At 36.2% G+C, this 22,028-nt stretch overlaps 1 protein-coding gene across 7 annotated transcripts in view; it reads left to right on the plus strand.

Annotated features, from left to right (window-relative positions):
* Positions 1–22,028, plus strand: part of LOC108728893 (uncharacterized) — a 146,413-nt gene that overhangs the window by 92,370 nt on the left and 32,015 nt on the right. For 6 of the 7 annotated variants that reach the window (XM_018457702.1, XM_018457701.1, XM_018457703.1 and 3 more), the window contains one exon: positions 21,040–21,167. The gene's annotated coding sequence lies outside the window, so the exon portion shown is untranslated. The remainder of the gene's footprint in view (positions 1–21,039; positions 21,168–22,028) is intronic. The other variant, XM_018457705.1, reaches the window with a different exon arrangement.

Below are 22,028 nucleotides of genomic sequence, written 5' to 3' on the forward strand. Positions count from 1 at the left end.
TTTCGATTTCTCTGAAACGGAGCAAAAACGAGCATATGTCTATAGGACTTTTTTTCTTAGTTTTTTACTCCTCTACACGCTCCCGAAGTTTTGCGATTTAATTTGGAAACACCCTGTATATTACATAGTATGCAGCAAGAAAAACCAATGATAATTAAACCTGATCAGGAAATTATAATGGTACATCCTATAAACGCTAATTCCTCAATTACAAGAAAATATGAAGAAAATCATCTAATCTGAGATCCATGTTACCAACTGGAAGGAAGGGATAATGGCTCCTATACACAGCACAGAACGCGGCAACGCTTATCCCAACTCCGTTCGTGTCATTAAGCATTGGAGCATATGAACCCATCTGCTCCAATGCCGCCATTTTACCTGTGAACCAAGTGCTCTCTGGATTTACATTAGAGCGTGCGACGCAAACAAACCTCTTATATTCTTACATCGTGATCTATACTATACGTTATGTACATATACTATAAATTTCAGTATTGGCCCTAAATATCAAAATGCATCCTTAGTCTGTATTCAAAACTTAGCCATTAGGCATTTATTACAATGGCGTGATCAATGTATACGAACGATGACAAACAGCTACAAGTTTTACACTAAAGCCGGTTCACACATACATATTGACCACAGCGTGATCATCAACGTACTCTAATTTTAATGTTAATTTTAATTTTGTAATATTGTGATCGTTAGTATAATTGACAATACATTTAAATAATATTAGGCATAGAAATATAGATTAATTTGTGCAATGATGTTACAAAGAAATGGAGTACGAGAAAGAGGTAATCTTACGTCATTACGAGTCACACAACAAGGAATAAGTCGAGTTCTTCACATTGTCATCGTAGGATATCTCTACTGCGAGTAGTAAAACAGTGGTAGAATGGAGATGGTGCGCTTGGTACAGAGGAAGGGTGAGGCAGTCGAGGGTGAGCCGCGGACGACGAGACAAGCCGCGGAGGAGAAAGGCGAGTTGAGCGGCGATAGGGGTGATGGAAAAAGAGCGAGGAAGAGAGACAGCAGTTTCGAGAGGGTGAACAGGATGAATCACGGAGGGGTGCCACGAGTCGAAAGGACAGTAGAGTGGGTGCCGAGGGGTGTCTCTTTTGAGCCGCCTGAACTTTGCCAAGTTCGAAACCATCCGAGGCCGATGGCGATTCCATCTCCCTCGCATCGCGCTCTCCCTCATCGCTGCATGACCCTCTCTTTCCCCCCTCCGTCTCACTATGTCTCTCTTCATCCTTCCTTTCTCATTTGCTCATCTCTCTTCCTTCCCGCTCGTCGACCCCGCCGACGTACTCGGCGTACCCTCGCGTCCGCCGTCACGGTATTATGGAAATTTTGAACCAATTCGAAAATCAATAACCACCGCCGCAGGGAAGAGCGCCGAGACGGCCTGCGTCGCGGCGAGACCGCTACGCCTTCCCAGCTTGACTTTTTCAGCGTCTGAGAAAATGCGACGCCTTCCATTCTGTTTCTCTACACAATGAAGCGCTCGACCAATGACGAGGTGCTCGCCCGATCTTATTCCGACAGATTATTTTCTGTCCAGTTATGGCAGAAAAAAAGCAGTACTTGATGAAATCTTTTATTTTGTGTTTTCAATAGCGACATTGTAAATTATTGTTTGCAAATATAACTTGTAATTGATTATTCGAATTATTATTGATTTTGCAGTAAGTATTTAAGATGCTTATTAAATTGACTATCAGTGTAATTTATGTATTATTTCTAGCTTCAGTTTATAATTGCATTTCAAGTCAAACCAAGTCAGTATACAATTTATATAAGACTGAAAAATGTATTTATAAATTTAAAAATGAATATTATCAGGTACCAAGATCCATTTTGACCAAAAATAGGAATCTTTTTCTTATTTGATATTATCTTTTTATTATTTTTTTGAAAATAAATTGAATTTTATTATTTTTTTTAATAAAATGAACCTAAGAGACCGCAGTACAATATAATCTTGTTTGGATATGAACAGTAATGTCGCTACATTATATACTTGTTCTATTTAATTTGAAATGACTGATGTTCAATGATTCACTTAAAAGCCATTTTCGAACCGATTTTATTCTTTTGCAAATTTTATTTGGCAAAAAAAAAGCGGCGATTATCATGTTATGCCCGCGATTTTCGTTCATGCATATCGCGGTCGAGTAGTTTTAAAAAAAATGGTAGTTTTTATTAGCAATTAAAATTCGCGATGGCCTTTTCCGTTATCGAAATTCCGTTGTTTGGCAGCAGGGAATTTCTGTGGTTCTCATCCTCAGTAAAAGATAAAAGGTAGAGAGAATCCAGGAGAAAGAGACAAAGCGGGGAAGAAGGGGCGCCCCCGGATGGCGAGGAGAGCTTTTTTCGTTTTACAAACTGGTTCACAATTTTTTCTCAAAAAGCGGGTGATCAGCAGGGAACCGGTTTATCTACGCCGAGAGCCGAAACGATGGAACGGGAGAAAGAAAGAGAGGTAGGTCGGGTGAAGGTAGAGAGGGAATGTGTGGTAGAGACTTCTCATCGCAACCATTCCAGGCCCGTACCGAGAATTCCGTTTCGAATCCGATTAACCCTCTTGCAATAACGAATACTTTCTTTTAGAAAAGAACGACAATTTTTACCGTCGAAAATAGATTGTTAAAAGTTTTAATTTTATTACGTTTTTAATTACGTCGTATTTGACGTTATAACACGAGAGTTATGAACAGCCATAAAGCTGTCATGTTTTTTTAAATTTAGTTTTTAATTCATTTTTTATTCAGTTGAGCATAATTAAAATTTTTTGTAATATTATTCAAACATTTGAAATTGAAATAATGTAATTAAATTTTTTATTATGGAATATAAAGTATAATTTATAAATGCATAATTTTTTACGTACAACTAAATGCGACTCGATAAAAATGTTAATAGAGCGCTGAATAAAATTTTGCGAAGCATTTCACGCGACTTTTGTGGCTCTAACGTAATCACGGTATAATCGATGTATTATTATTGTCAACTTGAAAATTATATTAGATCGTAAAGTATTGTTTTCGTGGGAAAGCATTGTATTGTAATATAATATCGAGGCCATGAATTTCCACATTAACGAAAGTCTCATTAGCTGTATGGAAAAGCTGAAACATTCCCATTCGAGGAAGCGAATGTTTACGAAGCGACGTGTGCCGTCGTTTAAATGTTGTCAGTAACTTTATGGAAATCTCTGGGGGAATTTTGCGCCTTAAATTACGATAAATTATATAGTCGCGGTATTATAATGCGTGGTTACCTGTCTCTCGCTCGTAATAGTATTCCGCGATTCGGTCCGCTTCGGTCGCCGGTTTCGCTGGTCGACGAATGGTTTAATAATAATGAAAATGTCGCGCTTTGGTAATGAGGAAAGCATTGTTGAAAATAATCGCGGCCGCGAGATCGCGATGCGCAAGTTATCGTTATTCGCAAGCTGATCGTTTCTTTTTTCGTGATAATACGACAGCTGGTGGGTTATTTCAGCGAAGAGTTATTTAAAAAAAAAAAAGAATTTCTAAAAATAAGAAAAACATTAATAATACTTTGGAAGAACTAGAAAACTTGAAAAATTTGAAGCTTTGTGTCTCGTAAACAATATTTTATGGAAGAATAATTTGCAAAGTAGTTCTCTAAGAATACGTTCAAAAAAAGTAGAACGCGAAAAAATAGAATTTTGTATTGTATTTCATATTTCCAGTATACTTGTCTTTTGAGCGAACGCATTCTATTTTCGCATGCTCGGCGATATCGCGATTGTTATGATAACAACGGCAGAACTCTAAGGCGATTTGAAAAAGGCTTTTGTGCATGACACACTTTTCCCTTTCGTGAAACCTACTTAGGGGAAGCCAGCGCGAAGTGGGTTTCCATTAGCAGCTGCGTATTATTATTTAGCAGGCACTACGAAGAATCCAGAAAAGTATCTTTCCAGTAACGTACATTACGCACCCTTGGCCCGTGGAGTGAGATCAGGTCAATTTAAATTTCGTCGATTCGTGAAATGCGAGTATTCCTACAACATTCATCGATCAAAGAATCCGTCACTAAAATAAAGGTCGGCATTTTAAAGTGGAACACGTCCAGTAGGTTAAATTTAATTGTCACAAATCGCAACGCGTCGTTACCGAGGGCAGAAAATGAATTCTAAGTGATGAAAATGTATTCGTCGCGTCAGATTAGCCGTGCTCGATGCACTGTAATTATCATGCCGTTTATCTGTGTAAGCACCATTGACATTGACGGCAGTAAGCGTTATCGGGGATCGCTAAATGCGGACGTGTTACGGTCGTGTTATTCCAAAATCGCTGTAATATTCCCGCGACTAAAATTACTCGAACTTATACGAATTTAGGAATCTAGGACAAAGAAGGAGCGAAGAAGATTGGCGGGTCTCGGCCTTCGCTCTTTGCCGCGGTTCTCCCGGATTCGAGAGGATCGATTATTAATCGTCCTACAGAAAGATTCCGTCACAACACTGAAAAATTAATGCCGTCAATCGCGCGATTTTTGCGAAACTCTCGCGCCGTTACTGCGCGATCGATCGTCACTTACCTCGAAACCGGCAAGGTCGAATCGGGAAAAACAATTTGGTAGGTGCTTTATGTTTCATGAGAGTTTCCGCTTGGTCATCGGCCAAAGGGATCGAAAGTAGTTTTCAACTAGCGAGATTCAACCATCTGGAATGCGAATCGATTTGATTTTGTCGAGATAGACTTTTGTCGTTAAAAATTAATTCCATATTTTTAATCACTTAGAAAAAAGTTGGAATAGCTATTTAGGAAAATCAACGTTTCGTTTGGTAGAAGGAGTTTAAACTGAGCAAAACGAGAAATGCCATTTTTTTTCTAACCTCAGCCTAACACTTTCTATTTATGAACGCGCGATATATTCAACGTAATTGCATTTAGAAACTATTCATGACCTATTTTTTAAATGTTTCGTTTAACATTTAAATGAACTTTGGTAAGTTCAGGATTAAGAACACTTTTAATAATTGATTTATTCCTATTTAATTCGCCTTTTTCGAGGAATTGGGTTAGAGTGCAGAGTCATGCAATTTTTGGATAATCGACTTTAAAGCTTGAAACGCTTCTATGCAAAATTTAGTACTTACTTTCTTGAAAGCTTGTTTGACCTGCAAAAATACAGTTTAGCACAGCTTTAGTTTCTTTTTTAATTATAATTTTACTTTTGTATGTTTCTTTTACTTTTACTTGTTATTTCTTCTTTCTTAATATTATTTGTTCTTGAAAGTGTCATAATTTGAATATTTCGGAAATACAAAATACTTTCAGCAATTTATTGTAGTTCCGATATTTAACATTTCGTAGCATTTCATTTGAGACTTATCAACATCATTATTCATTAATAATGAACATTTAATGTCATCGAAAAATACATCTCGTAAAATGAAACTCTCGGTAACTAAGAGACGGACGGAAAAATAGATTTCAATAAAGACAGTCGCATCATTATTAATGGCACTTCAAGATTAATGTGACTTTGATAAGGCAATTGTAACGTATCGATTCTTACCGTTTGTATTCCTCGAATACAGTTCATGCCTTATTTTATCGACTCACGTTTCTTTACTCGTTTACAAATGACGGATTTACTGCAATATTTCAAAATTAAAGATTTTATTTGATAAATTTACAAACCAGAAAATTCTGTACAATAGAAGCCATTCACGATTAAATGAGTAAATTGTATCTACATATTTACATGTTTCTCGAAATTTAATGTAAAAACTTCAATTCTAAATCTCTTACAATTCAGTAAAATTGATAGCAACGTTATTTATTTAAAAAGATTGTGGCAATAAAGAGAACTCGAGGATTCCAATTAAAATTTTATTTTATACTAATGACAGATTTAAAACTTAAGGAATTTCTTCATCATTTGTAATGGAAAAAATTGAAGTTCTTTAATTATAAGAAATATTTTCCATTCTGTTCGCACAATTTACAGTTACTTGCTAACGATGAAAAATTTTTTACTGCGTAAATAATTACAAATACGTAATATAATTCCGGGTAATCTAGGCCGCAACGATGAGTCCCTCATTGTTTTACTCTGAAAAAAAATTCCCTCCCGAACTATTCTTCTTAAACAAACATAAACAAGCTAAAATAAGCGTCCGTGCATGTCCTCTTCTCTCGCGCGCTTTATCGCGCCAGCGTTTTTCGATCAACTTGTACGTCATCGTAAACAGAAATGTATCATACAACTCGCGAGACTCGGTGACGATGACCCAGAACGGAACAAATCCCGCTGCTGGAGACGACATTCTGAATTGTTCGCGCACGCGAGAGAGTTTCTCCTTATCCGGAATTCTCACTTTGAAGCACCTAACAGTTTGTACGACGCATTGTCCGTTATCGAGATGCCAGTTTCACGAACAGTCCGCCGAACCCGCGCGAATCCATCCAGCGAGTAATCAGCACTCGAGATCTGTGTCGCGTTGATGGGATGGGAGTTCGCGTAATGTCTACGTGCATCGCGTTAACAGGACATTGGCCGTGGTCTCGAATCCAAGTGCTCGCGAATCTCCGATGTGGCACATAGCGTGGAGTCTCCCAACAAATATTACTTCTCTCTTTTTCTTTCCTATCCTCAAACAAATTTCTTTATCGTGCATTTCATTCTCGTCATGGAAACGGCGTTAAAACTTCGGAAACCAGCAACGCTTGGTTTCTTATCACTGCTTCGCGCCTACTGCCGACGAATTTACGTTCAATGAACCTGGACTCGGCTTTTCCTTCTTTGTGCGCAGTATCGTACTTCTAGCTTCGGATACCCGTGGACTAGGGGACTGTCCCTGAAACACATAGTCTTAGTGCACGTCACTACGTGCCTAGTCATCTTTATTGCTTGCGGGGAAACTATGTTGGAATGTCAGCCCTTTTTTTGCGAAAAATCAAGTGCGCCTCGAACACAGAGAGAGATATCGTTATTTATTAAACGCTCTAGAATCGGATTCTTTCAAGTGCTAAAAAGCAATATCTAATTGAACAACAAAATAAGAAAAATTGAAGGCAAATACATAAAATAAAATTACAAAAATAAAAAGAAAACAAATATAAAAATAGAACAGATAAATATTGAAAAATAAAATATCTAATAACAAGCGCAAAGTGGAATTATAACGGACTAACACAGACAAAGTAGCTGTAGTAGGATATAAATACAAGTCATAAATTTACACTTAATAAATGATTGTACAATTTGCATTTAAAATCACGCGGAGAAGTGGCACAGGGAACGTCCCGCGGGATGCTATTTCAAAATTTCACAGCACTGCTACGAAAAGAACGTTTAAAAAAACTCCGTACGGCATAACGGTAGCAAGAAATGATCATTAGAAATTCTAATACGGCACGAAGAGAAATATAGAGAGAAAGAAGTGGGAGTTCGAACAACGAGGAGAGGTTATCAATTCCCCCGAGCATCTGTTTAAACGTGCTTCGACGTCGATTGGGCGTATGAACGATAAGACAAAAGTGTTGCACGCGAATTTTATGATCTTTTCTAAAAAAATATTTTCGGGGGATTTATCAGAGGAAAGAGGGGCGAGCGCGATACAATTTCTTGGCGGTGCTGGCCGCCGCGATTAATCCTGAATTAATCGCAAAGTCCACTCTCGGTGCCGCAGTCGAGCACCGAGCGTGAAGCTGCGCTGGCCGGTTTTTTCTTTTTCCTATTTTTTTACATAACCGGCGATTTATGATGCGGTTGTACATTGTAGCTTTGACCTCACTTCGCATGCGCTTTTATTTACGTTTACCGGCGCGCTTACGCCGCGCAGACGATAATAAGGCCGCGCGCGGTAACGAACTAATGTTACTAATTACGATAACACGTGTCTAACGCTAATAACTACTTAGACTATCGGCTTATCTACAAGATTGCCGTATGAATTTATCAATTATGCGATCTCCTCTTTTTTTTAGATGGAAGTTCAGATTTCACACAGATATAATCTAATGATGTGTGTCGAAGGACGTTATAAATCATTCGGGTATCTTTTCCTGATTATATCATTCATTAAAGTAATTGTAAGGTTCAGTTTTATTACATGGTTTGTAATTTTTAAATCAAAGAATTTATGAGGTGCACTACTTCCTTACTCACAAAGCAAAGAATCTAATATACGATATCTTTCAGTGGCGACAGATTTTAGGTACGTTCCTGGCGGCGCATAGTGCTCAGCAAGGGGGCTGCGGGGGCGCGAGGTGGGGGTGGTAGTTGGCGAAGGCCAATGCAAAGAGGGGAGGCCATCGGCCTAAGAAAGGGCTGCTAAGGGGAGGAAAAAACCGAAAGGAGGAGGGATACGTTTCCGCGCGGTAGAAAAGGAGGCGGCGGAGGCAGGGGCGGCGAGAGGGGGTGGCGGATAACGGCGAGGAGGAGCGGTCAGAGGAGACAAACGGCGCGCGGTTCCGCGGTATTTGTAGCATTGTAGGTCGTTGCGTTTTGCAAAGCAAACCTTAATTTCCGCGACCGGTCGTGCGAGCGCACACGTGCACAGTTAATCCCGTCGTCATTACTGTCGCGTCGTTAATAAGCTCATGCGTCGTAATAAGGATGCGTCCTGTATCCCTAAAAGGCCCTAAAGTACCTGCGCGAACCAAGGCCGTCCTCCTAAAGGTGCGAATCGTGAGGTTTTGAAAGCGCGTTCGTGTCTTTTTATTTCTCTTTTTTTTTAGGGACTGGTTTCTTAGCTGGCTTAGCTAGTAAGTTGCCAGAGTGAAGAGCGAGGAATATCGTATAGAGTTAGTGGCGTACTGTATGTCATTATTTGCGATCCCTTAACTGTACCTAATCTTACGAAAAATTAAAAGAAACTTTTATTCTATCGATAGATATTTTTATTTAGATATTGGACCTTATTTCTCCGCAATATAATAAACAATATATTATAATCTTACGTATATATCTCTTAGATCTCTCAAAAGTTTTAATATATTTCTGATTCATAACTTTCTGAAGTATATCTTCAACTTCTTTTGATAATAAGATAATAGCCGATAATCTTTTGCTCCTAATTTATTATATCGTTTTCATCAATTAAATTCAATCTCTCTCTCTCATTTTCTTTCTTTTTTTTCTTATTTTCGTGGACGATGTTTTCATGATCGTACGAGTTCGAGAGTCGTCGACGTGGGCGATCTAATCCCACAATCTTGTCGTGTCTCTTTGCAAAAACATTGAGTTTCCAAAAGAAAACAGGATTTTTCTCGTACCATTGCCAGAGTGCACCTTTTACCATCCCTTGAAAATAGTGGAGCAAAGTTCTTCACCAAAAGTTGAACTACGGCGGTTAAACTGAAATCGTTCGGAACTTCCGATATCATGGACATCGTATCGTTGTCCATGTCAGCGTTGATACTAATGGTATGATAGTATTATTCGTGAGAACATGCAACGAGATTACGTTGTCGAGATAACATGAGATAAAGAAACGGCGTTAGCGTGTCAATTAATTATAAACAAAATGTATGACATACAGATCATTACATTTCGCATTGAAAAATGGGAAGATGTGTTGAATAATAATGGTAGCACATTGATGATTTAGTGCAAATGTGCGAATTCCGAGTTATCAAAACTAATAAATGTGTTTCACATTGAGTTGTTGCTGCGACTTATGAATTATGTGTAGATGATGTATACCGGTATGTTGAACGTAATTTTTGTAACAGCACTGCGCTAATCTTCAATCAGAGGTATACCTTTTACCTGCCTTTATTAATAAAATTGCTGCGGTGAGGAATTCACATACAGTGAACTCGTGGAGAAATTGAAATATTGATTAAATGATGATGTTCGTAATAGAAAAGAAACCGGCCTAACGAAGCAAAAGAAAATTACTGATTAAACCTTCCCAAGCAGTTCATACAAAATTATGAACATGTAAATATAAATTATCTCTCTAAAAATATTTCAAGATTTTTTGTCTTGTACTTTTTTAGCGTATTTTTAAAAAATGTCTTTCCTTCTCTCATTAGCTATTATATGATAAATAAATATAAAATATTTAATAGTATATTTTTTTATTAAATATTTTTTTTTATATTAATTCTTCATAATTATATGAAAAAATCACCACCAGCTCTTGCACTTTAAACAGTTAAATCTAAAGGTCATATAATGTTTAAATTTATGCGTCATATAATGTGTTAAGATATTTTATGACCGCTGTTGCTACCTCTCTAGTTTTTAACCTGACTTCGGTTTTTCGAACGGTTGACCCTGCGGTTCTCCGGTTGATGGAAAAAATCTTCAGTTAACTACTCAAAGTTTTAATGACTTTTTTAAATCCGTTTCTGTTTTTTTCTAGTTTTCAGAAGAAATCCACAGAAAGAATAAATTTCATGACTTCTTTTTAAATTTGCGTTTCCATTTTTCTTCAGTTTTCAGAAGAAATCCCCAGGAAAGTTAAATTTGATAACCTCCTTTTTTTTTAAAGATAGATTACTATAACAATTTTGCCATTTTCGGCAGAATATTGCTATCTCTAAAAGAACCGTCTGTCTGAAGGAATACTAGTCTAAAAGTGGCACAACTGTGTTTATGATTCGTAAAAAAGAATTTAGTTTTTTTAGGAATCTTTTACGCTAAACTTTATTTTTACGCCTTGTGTAATATCGTATAACTTCTTGTATAATGAATTTTCAGTAATGGAAATTATTTTTCAAGCACTTAAGCGATTAAGAAGTGAGGTCAAGTTTCCACCACGGTTTTCGTTTGCAGGCGTCTATCAGAAGTGACAGTGAGATTGCATAAATTGCTAGCTTTTGCTTGAAAACAAACTCCTTTTGAAAGCTGCTATGTATCGCAGAAAGCACCACAGCACAATACTCCTTTGTTTTATGCGTCTAAAGGATAACTTTTAAACGTCCGTTTATTTGCGACTTGGTAATTCGATCATTTGAATGCCTCGCGCCAGCTGATTCGGATTAAGGAAATTCATGCGATGCCGCGGAGTATTCTGTATCCTCGGAAACTTCGGGGACCCGATGTATGCTAATTAATCGTCAAAGGAATTCATTCCCGCCGAGATGCAACGGCGGATGCAACAACGTGTACCACGTGCGTACTCGAGGAAAAGCGTCAGTGCACGCCCTCTTATGCGCGAAAGAGGAAGAGAGAATAAACGAAATCGACGAAGAGACGGATAGAGGAAGAGAGAGAGAGAGGTTCTTTATTAGCTTTCTCAGCTATTCCAAAAATAATAATACAATACAATAATACATAATCTTAAATCTAAGTAAGTAAAAAAATCTAAGTGAGAGGGAGAGAGAGAGAGAGAGAGAGAGAGAGAGAGAGAGAGAGAAAGAGAAAGAGAACAATCAGTCCAAGGGAGCGAAAAAGAGAGAAAGAGTGGCCTCTACACTGCGTACGCACCGAACTTTATCTCTGCGCGATAAAGCCACTATCGCCGTTTTCGTCGTTCACTCCGTCAATGTTCGGTGAAGGAAAAAAGGGAGAAAGAATGCAGTACAGCTTCACGATATAATATAGCGGCACACAATGAACAACGTATAGCAAGTGGCCAACTATGTCGCTACGATACTTTGCTCTCCGAGCATGCACTTTAATCTCGAGAGTATCGTTCATCTCTCCGACATCACGCTCGTATTACGACACATGCACAATATTGTCCGGATAAACAGGTCTTTTCATTATTTTTATTTTTCGCCTTGCGAGAAAAATAATATATGTTTCGTCAATTACGTTCTGATGATTTTACTCGTGTTTTTCCCTCTTCTCTCTCTTTGTCTCTCTCTCTCCTTCTTGATATATCTCTATCTATCTCCACCGGCGATGATAAATCGCGATACACGTCTTACCCGCTCGCGTGTTGTCTCCGTCGTTGTTTTCGCGGAAACGCTGCAACGCTGTCGAGAGAAAAACGCTTGTCATTTCATGGGAATACGGTGACATTGTGGCATTTATCGACGTTGCGAGCAGTTGCCGACGTTTGAGAATACAAAACGTATTAAGTGCGACTTTATTACGACGTGAATGCAAATCGAATACGATATTTCTAACATTATTTTTTTTTGCTAATATCTGGAACGCTTGTAGCGTTACTAGAGCAGATGTCTCACGTTAATGCTCGATATTAAATATTTATGAGATATATGGAATCAAGTAGCTCGTCTCATTATACAATCCGAATGCAAATAACGAACAAACGATATTCCAATAATTTCTTTTTTTCTATTAATCTCCAGGACATTCATAATGATGTCAGAACAAATATCTTACATTAGTGCTCATTATATGTTAATCAGTTACGTAAACCTTAACAAGTTCGTTTATTTGCAGTCTGAATGCAGGTTGAGTAATATTTTCAATATTTTTATTAATCCTGGATAAAGTCTTACGTTAACGTAGTTTAGAATATTAAAAGAATCAAGAATTTCATACGTGTTATTATTGAAACTTATTATGATATAAATGCAAATTACGCTATATTCTTGTAATATGTTTCATTAACTTGTCTTGGCATTGAGAGATATTTCAAGTTGTTGCCTAATACGACCTAGATATTAAAATTAAACTAATAAGAAATGTTTGCAAGAGATACAAAACTTTATAAAGTCAATCCGACTGGTTTTATCATAATTCAACTGGTATCGTGCTACCACAACATTCGTAAACCGGAATGCAAGTAAAAGTTAATCTCGAGGCATGCACACTTTGTTAACACGGCAAATTATACGGGGAATTATATAATTTTTTATTTTTCTTATACTTTATTTATTATATTAATATCGATACGTGTGCATAAAGTTTTACTTTTTTTACTCTACATTTACCTCATTTATTTACTCTTGTTAACATCAATAGAACTAAAATTAGATTAAATCCTTGAAGAACGCAGAGATCCCTTCCCCTTATTGATAAGTAAAGTTAAAATTAAAAGTGCTCTGTCTCGGGTTTCGCGACGAATGTTTTTCAAGTTGTCAAATCAGTGAAGGCACTTCCGTAATTCAAATGGCTCCTTATCCAAGCTTAATCTTATTGTCGATTTTCGTGGAATATCACACGAGACATAAATTTACGTGATAAACGGTGTAATGATTGCGCGCCTCCGCTGATAGAATGCATCCCATGTTTTTTGCGAAAACAACGTGGCGACCGCGAAACCGTTATGCTGAAGTCGTTATTCCTATATGTAGGATACTCGTATAAACATCATCGGAGAAAGAATCGGTGAAGAGAAGATTCGTGTGCAGCCGGATAAACTACGTCTTCTTAACGATAGACTCGCTCGCGTTCGTTAGCCAGAAGATGAGCGCACAGCGAAACGCTTAACGGATCCTCGAAAAAGAGTCGAGCTTCGAAATACGCACATTCTCCGGCGCGATTTCTACTCGCGACTGTCGGTGCAACTGTTACCTTGGTGCATTCCCGTTATTATGTCGTGTTATCGGAATCACAGCGTCGAGCGATCGTGACGGAAGACATTCCTCGTGAAAGAATTCCGTACAATTAATACCGCCAACACGGTATTAACATTAATTAAGATAACGGTAATTAATGAGAAGGTTAAAGATCACTTACGCTAACGAGTAATAAGAGCGATTTATTCATATATCGATCCCAGATAAGTGACAGTTTAGATAATAGCGATGTAAACTCGACAGCTTGATATTTCGCGACGAAAGATTAGAGAGGATGTTATTAATACCTATCATAAAATCGTTAAGAAAAAATGATAATACTGACGGATAACATTGAAATTTTATTTTCAATTAAATTTTAATTAGCGGTATCTTATAAAAGATAAACCCTTATGAAGTTAGCATATTTTGTCTGTGTTTTATCTTTACAATTATGAAGCAATAAAATTACAATAAAATCATTTTACTAAAACCTCATGTTTATTTATTACTGACACACAATGATGGGTATTTCTTGAAGATTATAGAATACCTAGAGATATTTATTTTGCAACGCATCATCGACGACATCAACTGCGAAAAATTTACTAAAATCAAAAATTCGAACTTTTCATCGAGTCTTAATAATGAAATCCTGCCTAAGACGAAGTTAATTTCGATATAAAGAGACCGTGCGACACGCCGTCTTAAAGACTATTGACACTATAGCACACAAAACGACAACTGCATATAGATAGAGACCATCTGAGACATCCTGAACCAATGAGCATTCAAAAGTCGCCATATTGATTTACATAACACGCTCATTGGTTCACGTAATCTAGATTTTATGCTGTGCATAGCTATGGCAGCTGGGTTACCGTATTCGTTTATTAAGAGTACATCTATTCTTTTTGAGGTCGTAAAACTATTGCACACAGAAAAATACGCAAGTAATAATTACTCTACGCAACTAGCAAGTATTATAATAATTACTTATTTCAAGTATTTCAGAAGTTCATATATCCGCAAATCTATCATAAGTTTATCACAAGCATTAAATTTATTCATAATATATTCTGAATCTTAGTAAGTTTAATAATAATAATAGAACCAAGTTTATTAAATTAAAACAAATTTAATTTATTTATTATGAAAAGTTTGTTTCTTCGATTAATTTTATAATATTCTTCAAAAGAAAAAAATTCTTGTTTTAAATACATAATAATGAGTTTTTCAAAATTTTTTTAATAAGCATATTTTAAGATTATTATCAAAAAAATGTTCTTTGTTAAGATACTTAAAAAGAAGAAAATAAATTGAGTAATCACTTTTCTTAGCAATAGAATGATATTTTTCTACGTGTAGTCATTAATTAAAATTTTATATCTATAAAATAATATTAAAATAATATATTAAAAATAATATAAAAATTATGTTGTAGAAATTTGATTTTATTAAATACCTAACATTTGCATAAAGAAATTATATTTACCTTTTGTTCCTAGATTATCCTTTTTTAAAAAAATATATACATATGTATTCTTTTATTGTGATTTAGATAATCTTAAATGTGGTCAAAGTATCACTACAAATGCTTTGAAACATTTAATGTACAATCAGAAGAAAGAATTGTACAAATTGACCAATTAAAAATTCTTCAAAGCATCACGTTGGTACTCTATTTATATCATTTTATATGCGATAGCCCTGAGAATCACAATAACCAGGTTCCCATGCTTCGACTATTTTTACGATCGTGCATTGGCGTATGCAAATGCGTCTATTACACGAACTATGTATAACAGTACCCTGCGAACGGAGACCGTTAATGCGCTACGACGGGCGTAAGACTTTCAAACAATGCAATCGAAGGATTCGGTCGATCGTACAAGAAACGGTGGGCGAAGCTTACGATGGATAGAAGCGGGATGTTCTGTGTGGAGCCTGCGTTCGTAGAGAAGTTAAAGAGGGTGGGTGTCAGCTCGTAGATGACGCCACGAGTTCCAAGGTCAGTCATTTACAAGTTGCTATTTTCACAATAGCGTTAGCTGACGCTAATAGGCGACTGTCGATTAATATTAGTACATCACTGACAATATTGATTAATGTGTATATAAACTCATGACGATAATTATTAATGTAAATATATTTATATTGATATATTATACTTATTAAATATAAATATAACAATGCACCGTAAAACACTCGGAAGCAACTGATGATTTTTCTCGAATTAAATTTCATTATAACAAAGATAATTATAAATGATATTAATATTAATTATGAATTCAAGCAAATTTTGTTAAGAGACTACGTAGATGTAATGAAAAATAATCGATTGCTAGTCTGATTACTATTGAATGCGTTGGTAACTGAAACGAAAGCTATTATAAACAAGAATTCATCATTTATCATTCAGAATAACAGAAACATGAAGTTACAGAGCTGTCGATGAATCACAATTCTAATTTCAAGCATGCTGTAATTTACGAAAAAGCTATAATAAAACTATAGCACGGACGTAGTCATCATGTGCTAAGATTGGTGGTGTTTCACCATCGAAGGTGAAGGCAAGTTTAAGATAGGAAGATGCAAAGAACGAGAGTGATAATCAAGAAGGAGCCAAAGTATTTTCTCGACGAAAGGTGCTTTTATGCGATCCGTAAATACAATAGAAAGCACACTGGGGAATCTAGGGTATCGAAAGAGGGTCCCGTTCGTAGTATTCCCATTTGTGCCGAAGCCTGAATACCTGCGAACGCTACGATCCCTCTTTCCATTCTCTCTTCCGCCTGTATTTCTCCGCTAGTAATCCTTGAATTATGACAAAAATCTCCGACATCCGACTGGTCAAGCAGAAAGCATTAAAATGGTGAGATGATGGTCGATTCAACTGTTGTACGTATATATTGATGACGTCGAAGAAACTCTATTGAAATGTCTATACAAGATATATATGCTATGCCTCTGTAAAATTATATACCATTCTAGAAAAGCATCCGAAGCGATGCAGGAAATTTAGGTAATTAGTCGAATATGGAGCTCTATGGAAAACTATAGAAGTTAGTCGACGCCATCATTTTTTTCCCCTCCAATATGAATATTCTAATGTCCCTAAAAGATAGTCTGGCCACGCGGCGATTTAGAATTAACCAATGAAAACAATCATAGTGAGTGGCCAAACTCTATCTTTTAGGGTCTACCATATATCTTTTAGAATACTGATTGGTTGTCCACATCACGTGATCACAGTGCCATTTTCTTATATGAAAGCCAATCAGACCATGCCGTTTAGTCTCTTCAGATTCTAATCATACAAATCTCTGGTTTTCTATAGCGTTTTCTACTAGAAAAACTAGTGCAATTAAATGCAAATTGGTTTACATATTTTCAGTGTTAATAATAATTTAATCCTTTTAAAGTTATGAAGTTATTGTCACAATAAAGAATATGTAATTAAAATGGTTAAATTATTTATTAATGCTGAAAATATGTAAATTAATTTGTATTCAATTGTATTTAATGCAACAGTATTGCATTAATTTTCCCACTAAAAACCCTATAGAACTTTAACTGAATATAAGAATATAATTAGCGGGATAGCCGAATCTTCATCTTATTCATGTATTTTGATAGATATGGATAAAATGAAGATCTCAGGAATGCAAGTGAATTAACATTTTTATAAATTTTATATGCATAAAAAGATCCATCACGCGTAGTTTACGCCGATCTCAACAGTCTAAGAACTTCGGAAAATTATTAAATAATAAATGCAGCATAAAACATTCTTATCGTCATTTAATCTTTTGCTAAACGAATAAAAAATGATCGCTGTAATTATTGTTAGTTTACATAACAAAATATCACTAATACGATAATGTGAAACTAGTTTCATACATGGTACTCACATTTCCAGTTTGCAATAAGTATGTTTTCGCGTTCTTATTATTATCATCGAGAGAAAGTATATGAGATACTATACGCCATCGGGCATCGTTCGATCAGTAACGTTTGTAACGTCCATTTCCGTTCCTATCTGAGGACGATTTATAAAAGAGCTATCTGAAAACCGAAGTCGTGTCTTAATTCCAAGCGATGCGTCACGAGGCGCATGCATTCTCCCTTCATAGCAATTACGCTTTTACGATGTCTACTCGTAGTTGGACTCTCTTCAAAGTCGTTCCTCTCCCCTTTTTACGCGCGTTCACATTCCCGTTTCCTTGGTGCCTGGACCAAGGAAACCTGAACGTCGTGGTCGTGGCTGTAATCGACAAATTATCGCGACGAGCTCGTACCTCAATAATGCAATGCGTCGTCCGGCGTCGTTCGTTACTCGGCACGAATTAACATCCTGACAATCCTCCGTCAGCGTGTTGATCGAACGTCGCCGCTGTTTTCCCCGGCCAGACAGGTCGGGATTACCGGTGAGATGTAAAATGTAAAGTGCGCATTTTTCTCGCTGCAAAATTAATTTTTGGAGTACACTTCGATTAGTTCTTTTTCTCCCTTCTTTTCCTTTTCCTTCTTCGTTTTTTCGGAACGCGCGCGTTTCAAAACGCTGTAGAAAATTACACGAATGACAAGTTAAATGTGAAACAGCTTTTCTTGTTTTTTAATATTGGAAAGGAACAAATTTCGCGTTGATTTTTTCCTGATTGTTTCTTCCTTCTCGTTTTTACAAGATTAAAGTAAAAAAAAATGTATTCTTTGTAGTCGCGATATGCTTTGTTATTTCAGACATTGGATTACGAAATTATCTGAGTTTTTCTATATAATTAATGCTTAAAATCTTCTTTAAATCTTCTTTGCTGGTTAAACACATTCGTTAATTGAAATACTTCTCTTAAGTGTTTGTTTTTTTTTTAGTACAACATATTTTTGAGCATTACAAACTGTTAAGATGACATGATCTTCAATGCGGCGCGTGTACAGCGTGTACGACAAGGTAAATGCGTTTAAAAGTTCATTCCGGTAACGAAGTGCCAAGGACAAAGTACCGGATTTGCAAAATCAAGTTCTGAATGTAATCGGCCTTAATCGGTTTTCGTTATCGGTTACACCGGTCGTGTCGTAAATCTTTCAGGCGACAAAATTACCGCGATGACGATTACGTCAACGACAGGTGGCTGTCGATATTTCTCCCGGTATCTGCGCGTATCAGTTCACTTCCGATATTTATGTTAATCGATATGGTGAGAAGTGGACTTAAGAAACGTTCATATAAGAGTATATCATAACGTCGCAACGCAGAATTGTATTGCATTTGCATTTTACAAGTAGTGTCTATCAAATATTTAACTATAGGGAGTTATGAATATTATTTTTCGAAATAATAGAAAAACATGTTTACGTATATATTAAATGTCTTTCTTTCTTTTTAACAATTGAATTAGATGTTCACTAAAATTCCATTTCGTCGTTTCCTACAAGAGAAAATTCACGAATGAAATATTTTGGTTCGGTAAATATAGTACCAGAGAAATATTCAGGTCAGAACTTTTCTATTGTCAATGTTATAATCAAGAACCTTGATTAATTGATTACTTCGACGCGACGCGACTGTATTACTAAAGTTTCGAGCTTCAATAAAGTCTCGCAAAGTTCCAGATAAAACAATTTCTATATTTGTGAGAGGATAGTTCAATAAATAATATTTATAATAAAATGGTATCCGCGATTTAAAAGAAAGAAATTCTTTGGTGCTTTTTTTTTAGAATAAAATATGTATATATATCTTATTTAAATATCGTAACATTTAAATAAAATATGTATATATATCTTGTTTAAATATCGTAACATTTAAGATTATCAATATAATTATCTGTACAAGTTCGTAAATCTGGAATATGCAGTAGCGATCATATTGATTTTTATGACAATGCTTAAAAAGAAATTGGCAATCTTGACATTCTTGGCCCTTCCTTTTTTTCCACGAAGTTACGAGCTAGTTTCTGAAACTGTAACACAATATGGGCATTTATCTTCCATCGAATATGATCGTCTTCATTGTTCCTTTCTTCTCTGAGCTTTTTTTTTGTATTATCACGACCGCGCGTGTCGACCTTGAAATCCGATAAAAAATCGGATATCTTTGATGTGAAAAGCAGTGTGAATCAGTGAAGATTGAAAAATCTATGTCAGATTGGTGCGAATCTAAGCATTTTGAAAAGAGAAAAAGCTTCTCAGACCACAGAAAAGCAATTGCTTTTTTGAATGGATAGCTCGAACCATTCGTGCTTGAATCGTTTCTACTTCGAATCAGTCGACTGCGCAATTCTTACGAACCTGTACTCGGTCCTTAGTTTTGACGCATTGACGCGGTAAGGATTTATTTTCGTCCTTCCTGTGTGAAAGTTCGCCGCATCAAACGGAGGAAAAAGGAGCTATCGAAAATTCTCGTAGAAAACGCGGCAGTGAAAGCTCCTCGGCGAATTATTTGCCAAGGTTTCTCGCCGCCGGGTAGTTTCTCCAGTTAGTATTATTATAGCAAATGCGGATCCCTCCATGCAAAAAAGTGGAGTGGAAAGAACACAGCGCGTGCGGCGTATAGCGTGATCGACAAGCTGCCACGCGGATAGAAATCGATTTAACTGTAATTGCCGGGCGTCGTTATCCGGCGCGGTGCGCCGTTATCCTCGTAAATCGACGTACATACGTTGACACGGCAAAAAGGATTCATCCGGTTACCTCGCTCGCGCCGATCAAATCATTTAAATTCTTTACACCTCTTTTCCGAATTTAGAAACTTGATAGCATTACTTGTAAGATGAAATATGAGATATATATATAACATAATATTAGTAAAATTTAAACCCGAACTAATCTGTAAGCTTGAATTGTAATAAATTTTTTTCAATATTTTGCATCATGTTTGATTCTTATTCAAATTATAGCAATAAAATTACATGGAATAATTGAAAATTATTAACAAAACATTATTACAAAAACACTGGCAATTGTGAAAATAAAACTACATTATAGTACCTAGTTTAATGTCCGCTTTAATAACATTGGATTAATTAACAAGAGAATTATTTATTGCGTGAGCAAGCAAAACCAGGTTTCTATATATACAAACAATAAAATAAATCGTGACTTTTCAGAGATATGAGAAAGGGATTATTTTCATATGGATGGTAAATAAAGAATGGTAACGATAATCGATGCAAATGAAAATTAAAAGGGCTCGAACGTTCTTGAAATCACCGGTTTTTATGTCAATTCTCTGATATAATTTTATTGAATCCGTACGGTTGCTGTGGGAACGTATAAACGAAATGCAACTTTCCTTATATCTCATCGAAAATTGATTCCGAAATCCTAGCAGTTTCAAGTTCCCATTTTAATACGCCATACTGACTGGCGGGACTAACGCGAATGTCCCTCGCGAACATCGGCTATCATTTCTATCATCGCGCGATTTAAAGTAAATTAATTTGTTCGGCTCCAATCGTGCTATCTAATATACTACTCTCTAATATACCGCTGTCATCTCTGTTTGAACATGCGACGAGTCGTATCACACGTCAATCTTGATCGCGTGCTAATCGACATTATGTCACACTCTGGAGAGTGTATAATAAAATATTTTTTCTTTGTATTTCAGGTGAGGTGAGTTGCTGTCCATAAGAGGAAATCGTCCCCGAGAACTTGGTTTATGCAGGGGTATTACAGAGGGAAGAACAAACCGACCCTCAAGTCTAATCGTGAGTTCGAAGTTCGAAGACTTACTTAGTAAGTAGTAAAAACGAGCAATCGTCCGTCAAGACCTCTAAGATCCATGAGATTATGTAAAAAAATTTGTCAAGTAAAATTAAAGAAGAGCAGAAAAGCCTCTTATATATCTTGCTTTAAATTTCCTGTTGAATAACATTAAAAGTTTAAAAATCCTAAAGTTATTTGGAAATTATATAAATCGTGAGTTAAAATTTGTAGAACTTTTACTTAAAACATTTTGCATTTCATTAATTAAACTAATTAAAACTTTAAACTGAATGAAAGTCATAACATGTGCTTTCTTCATTAGTCGAGCGCAAAAAGTTTCGCTGTAAAGTTCAGCGTTCTCCGTATTAGAATATCAGTAACGGTACGAAAAGTGATACGCTCTTGAGCGTAAACATTCTATCAGAATGAAGAATAAAGAAAGAACGATAGTGCGATAAACGTTCACGCATGGTTATTCTATCCGATACGCGATGAGGCTTCTTTCCTTCCTTCGGTGACGGTAAACTTCCTGCCAGTCCGATACCGGTGTGACAATGACCGGTTGGACTATATCTACAGTGAGCGCGTGTTCTGACGCAAGCTCATATTTGCGCGAATTTATGCAAAACATTTAGATTGTTTCATTACACTAGTTTACAAAAATGTTTTTTTTTTAATTACTTTGAACCAAACAAGGTGTTCCTTTTAGACTTTTAGATTTTGCTGAAACGATGCCGAAGTCAAATTTTACCAGTGTGTTAAATTTCCAAAATAATTGAGATTTAATGTGCAAAAAATGACTTTTTTGCGATATTTTTTTGTATGCGTTTACGCATTTTAACACAGATTAACATTATCTTAAAATTCTGATCAGAATTAGTCATGAATATA

Source organism: Mycetomoellerius zeteki, unplaced genomic scaffold (assembly GCF_001594055.1).
Source record: "Mycetomoellerius zeteki isolate Tzet28-1 unplaced genomic scaffold, Tzet1.0 scaffold656, whole genome shotgun sequence".
Classification (NCBI taxonomy): domain Eukaryota; kingdom Metazoa; phylum Arthropoda; class Insecta; order Hymenoptera; family Formicidae; genus Mycetomoellerius; species Mycetomoellerius zeteki.